We start from the raw sequence: 6,046 nt of genomic DNA, 5'->3' as shown, positions 1-6,046 counted from the left end.
TTTTGCGGTACGCGGGCCTCTCACTGCTGTGGCCTCTCCCGTTGCGGAGCACAGGCTCCGGACGCGCAGGCTCAGCGGCCATGGCTCACGGGCCCAGCCGCTCCACGGCATGTGGGATCTTCCTGGACCAGGGCATGAACCCGTGTCCCCTGCATCGGCAGGCGGACTCTCAACCACTGCGCCACCAGGGAAGCCCAATACAGTATATTTTTATAATAAGGTACAAACCTGCCTGAACGAGGGTACTGGAAAGGAGGCAATAATGGAAGAGATATTTCTTCTTTTTTAAATTGAAGTATAGTTGATTTACAATATTATAAAATGTCAACCAATCTGAAAGCAGATGGAACAGCAGAAACTGCTTTAACACGATAAAGGAGCCACCACCAGATGCGGGCAGCTGGGCACTGGTGAGGGGCCAGTGTACACTGCAGAGCCGCATGTGAGTTCTGGACCACAGGGCAGGCAAGGGCTGAAAACAGGTTTTGGATCAATCTCTGTATAAGGAGGCCTCACTCAGCCTCCCTCCCACCCTAGCCCAGGAAACCAGAAATTGTTGTGGGAAATGTGGAGGCACAGAGGCTGTGGACTTAGGGACCACTGGCCAGGCTGAGGTGCAAATGAGACTCTGGGCTGTATGAGAGTTAATTGAAGGCCCGCATCCTGAACTGGGAGGCCCCTTCCCCTCCCTGCATCCAGAAAGCCAGCAGCAAGTTGCTGATAAATAAAACAAAACACAATAGATATGTTTAGGGATTCCCCAAAGTTATCACATCTAACTAATCATAAAGAAATACACCGTCCACAAGCCTCTTTCACACACATACAGCTTCTGAGAGCTTTTGATGCCTCCCTCTCAAATATGAGGGGTATGCGAGGATCACAGACATTTAAGGAATGCCTCTGACATGAGAGACCAGAACAAACAAGATAAGAATTCAGGGGAAAGACAATAGAGAGAGTAGAATAAATCATTTTTAAAAACTGTATTTACCCGAGAGAGAGTGAAATTATTGCATCCATAAAACAAGAAACAGAGCTTGGAATATAAATATAAAAACAAAATATTTTTTAAAGGGGGTTGGAAGAAAAAGTCAAGGAAATCTCCTAAAAAGTAGAACAAATGAAGAAATGTATAATAGGAGAGAAAGAAAACTAGTAGAGAGTCAGTCCAAGTAATGAGCTCTAGAAACACATTACAAGGAAAATAGTGGAGAGGAAATTAAAGATATAATTCAAGAAGATTGTCCAGACTAGAGAAAACTCATCTCCAAACTGAAAAAGCCCACAAAGTGGGCACAATGACACACCTACAACAAAGTACACCAGCATGAAATTTCAAAACAGACAATTTCCAAAAAACTTACAAAAAAGCATACTCCTGGTGGGAATATAAAATGGCATAACCACCTCAGAAAGCAGTTTGGAAGTTTCTTTAAAAGTCAAACATATACCGAGTGTATAATTCCGACATTCCACTTCTATGTATTTACCCAAGAAAAATAAAAGCATATGTCTATACAAAGATTGTACATGAATGTTCACAGCAGCTTTATTTGTAATATCCTCAAACCGGAAACAAACCAAATGTCCATCAACAGCTGAAGAGATGGACCTTCTGTGGTATATACATACAACAGAATCAATATTTTAAAAATTGTGGTATATACATACAACAGAATCAATATTAAAAAATAATGAATTATTGATACATTCAACAGCGTGGATGAATCTCAAAACTATTATGCTCAGTAAAAAAGCCAAAAGGGGTACATACTGTATGATTCCATTTATGTAAAATTCTAGAAAACGCAAACTAAACTATAGTGACAGGAAGTAGATCAGTGATTGCTCGGGGATAATAGCGAGTGGAATGGGGTATACATACAACAGAATCAATATTTTAAAAATTGTGGTATATACATACAACAGAATCAATATTAAAAAATAATGAATTATTGATACATTCAACAGCGTGGATGAATCTCAAAACTATTATGCTCAGTAAAAAAGCCAAAAGGGGTACATACTGTATGATTCCATTTATGTAAAATTCTAGAAAACGCAAACTAAACTATAGTGACAGGAAGTAGATCAGTGATTGCTCGGGGATAATAGCGAGTGGAAGGGGGGGGGGGGGGGGTCAGGTGGGAAGGATGGATTTCAAAGGGGCACAAGGAAAGTTTAGAGGTGATGGATATGTCCATTATCTTGATTGTGGTGATGGCTTCACAGGTGTATACGTTTGTCAGAACTTAAATTGCATACTTTATGTATGTGCATTTCATCGTATATCAAGTATACGTCAATAGAGCTGTTTGTAAAATCACCTATGAGTTGAGAATGTAAAATGGTGTAGTCGCTTTGGAAATAGTTGGGCAGTTCCTAAAAAAGTTAAACATGAAATTACCGTATAACTCTGAAATTCCACTTCTGTGTATCTACCCAAGAGAAATGAAAACAAATGTCTGCACTAAAACTTGCGTGTATGAATGTTCAAAGCAGCATTATTGATAATAGCCAAAAAGTGGAAACCCAAATGTCCATCAACTGATGAAGGGATAAACAGATGTGGTGTATCCATACAATAGAACATTATTCAATACAAAGGAATGAACCCTGATGTATGCTACATGCATGAACCTGAAAAATATTTCACTAGGTGAAAGAACCATCACAGAATACCACATGCTGTATGATCCAATTTAGATAAAGTTCGAAATAAGCAAATCTGTAGAGACAGAAAGTAGATTAGTGGTTACCTAAGCCTGGAGGCAAAGAAGGAATGGGGGGTGACTGTTAATAGGTACAAGCTTTCTTTTGGGGATGATGAAAAAGTCCTAAAATTAGGTTATGGTGACGGTTGCACAGTTCTGTAAATATACTTAAAGTCATGTAATTGTATGCTTTAAATAGGTGAACTCTATGTCAGTGGTCCCCAACATTTTGGGCACTAGGGACCGATTTCGTGGAAGACAATTTTTCCTCGGCGGGGAATGGGGGGATGTGGTTCAGGCAGTAATGCAAGCGATGGGGAGCGGCAGATGAAGCTTCACTCGCTCGTCCCCCACTCACCTCCTGCTGTACGGTTCGGTTCCTAACAGATTGCGGACCAGTAGCGGTCCACGGCCCGGGGTTGGGGACACTTGCTCTATGGTATATAAATTACATCTCAACAAAATTGTTAAAAATTTTTTTAATTGGAAAGATCAAAACCAGCTCACATACAAAGGTTCAGAAGTCAAACTATCACTGGACTTCTTGGAAAACTACTGGAGGATATGGTGCAACAATATAAGAAAATGCAAAAAGAGGGGAAAACTCAGGCTTCTAGGAACGGGGAACCCAACATCAAAGAGAGGCAAAGTCCCTGTTGGGATGCCGGTGGGCATGTGGTAAAGTCAGGACAGCCAGTCCAGAGGGAAGCATGACAGTGAAGGCTCCAGGAGCCTCATCTGATGAGTTTGAATGTTTTGACATTGTATTGAAAAGCATTTGATACATCTGTGGCTCTATTCGGTTAAAATTAGTGACAAGTTTATAGAAAACTAAGCAAAGAAAAATCAGTCAATTATTAACTCCAGGAAAAACCCCAAAGAGTACAAGAAAGAAAACAACCAAAATATACGACTTGTAATTAGTAATGACAGAGCCATAAATGCTTTTAACTGAAAACGGATACATTTGGGGGAGGGGGATTGAGGAAAATGAAAAGACGGCGAAATACTCATCTACCATAATGGGAAGTCAGCAGCAAAATTCTAAGATTGCTGCCTTAAGAGACAGCAGTATTGTATATTGTTCCTGTTATGTGGAGGTAAATATCAGAAGAAACAGTTAAAAAATTTAAACGATGGCCTCTGAGGAGTAAGCTTGGGAGAGGATGATGAAGGGGAATGCTCTTTTACTTGACTTTTTGTACTGTTTGACTTTTTAAGCTATTATATATCATTTTAAAATAAAAATTAATTTAAAAAATTCTAGTAGGGCTTCCCTGGTGGCACAGTGGTTGAGAGTCCGCCTGCCGATGCAGGGGACACGGGTTCATGCCCCGGTCCGGGAGGATCCCACATGCCGCGGAGCGGCTGGGCCCGTGAGCCATGGCCGCTGAGCCTGCGTGTCCGGAGCCTGTGCTCTGCAACGGGAGAGGCCACAACAGTGAGAGGCCCGCGTACTGCAAAAAAAAAAAAAATTCTAGTAATCATCATGTGTCTAGTACATAACAAAAGAGGTAAGAACACTTGGTGATATCCAATAACAATAACAGCTAGATTTCACTGAGCAGTTTGTATGTGTGTGGCACGGTTCTAAGTACGGTTTTAAATACTGTTCTCATTTAACAACCCCTTGAAGGGGTCTTAATCCAGCTGCAAGTAAAATTGTGAGTCTCCATGGATTAAACAAGCACATTCACACACATTTTCATTTGATCTTCCCTAAACCTCATGATACAGGAATATAGATGTAGAAAACTGAGTCTCAGAGAGGTCTGGAGAACGGTTCAATGTCACAGGTACAACTGAAAAAACAGGACTGGAATTCAGGTCTTTGGGCTCCTGGTACTCTTTATACACATGCCTCACATCCACGAAAAAATGATTTTTAAAAATCGCTGTTCCTGGTGTCTACTTTGTAACACTGTTCCCTCATCATATTTTTATTTTTTGATGTAGACCACTTTTATTTTTGAAACATCTTTATTGGAGTATAATTGCTTTACATTGTTAATTTCTGCTGTATAACAAAGTGAACCAGTTATACGAATACATATATCCCCATATCCCCTCCCTCTTGCGACTCCCTCCCACCCTCCCTATCCCACCCCTCTAGGTGGTCACAAAGCACCGAGCTGATCTCCCTGTGCTATGCAGTTGCTTCCCACTAGCTATTTTACATTTGGTAGTGTATGTATGTCACTTCGTCCCAGCTTACCCTTCCCTCTCCCCGTGTCCTCAAGTCCATCCTCTATGTCTGCATCTTTACTACTGTCCTTCCCCTAGGTTCTTCAGAACCTTTTTTTTTTTTAGATTCCATATATGTGTTAGCATATGGTATTTGGTTTTTTCCTTCTGACTTACTTCACTCTGTATGACAGACTCTAGGTCCATCCACCTCACTACAAATAACTCAATTTCGTTTCTTTTTATGGCTGAGTAATATTTCATTGTATATATGTACCACATCTTTATCCATTCATTTGTTGATGGACACTTAGGTTGCTTCCATGTCCTGGCTATTGTAAACAGAGCTGCAATGAACATTGTGGTACATGACTCTTTTTGAATTATGGTTTTCTCAGGGTATATGGCCAGTAGTGGGATTGCTGGGTCATATGGTAGTTCTATTTTTAGTTTTTTAAGGAACCTCCATACTGTTCTCCATAGTGGCTGTACCAATTTACATTCCCACCAACAGTGCAAGAGGGTTCCCTTTTCTCCACACCCTCTCCAGCATTTATTGTAGATTTTTTGATGATGGCCATTCTGACTGGTGTGAGGTGATGATACCTCATTGTAGTTTCGATTTGCATTTCTCTAATGATTAGTGATGTTGAGCATCTTTTCGTGTGTTTATTGGCAATCTGTATATCTCCTTTGGAGAAATGTCTATTTAGGTCTTCTGCCCATTTTTGGACTGGGTTGTTTGCTTTTTTGATATTGAGCTGCATGTGCTGCTTGTATATTTTGGAGATTAATCCTTTGTCAGTTGCTTCGTTTGCAAATATTTTCTCCCATTCTGAGGGTTGTCTTTTCGTCTTGTTTATGGTTTCCTTTGCTGTGCAAAAGCTTTGAAGTTTCATTAGGTCCCAATCGTTTATTTTTGTTTTTATTTCCATTTCTCTAGGAGGTGGGTCAAAAAGGATCTTCCTGTGAGTTATGTCATAGAGTGTTCTGCCCATGTTCCTCATCTTATTTTTAAATGTTAAATCTTATTTTTAAATGTTAAAGGAGAAAAGGGTTTGGCATTTTCAAGTATCTTAACCAGACCTTCCTTAAAATCCAGATGAAAACTGCTCTCTGAAAAGCCAAAAAAAAAAAGGGGGGGG

The sequence above is a fragment of the Lipotes vexillifer genome, unplaced genomic scaffold (assembly GCF_000442215.2).
Source record: "Lipotes vexillifer unplaced genomic scaffold, Lipotes_vexillifer_v1.1 scaffold240, whole genome shotgun sequence".
NCBI lineage: Eukaryota > Metazoa > Chordata > Mammalia > Artiodactyla > Lipotidae > Lipotes > Lipotes vexillifer.
This window is presented reverse-complemented; position numbering follows the sequence as displayed.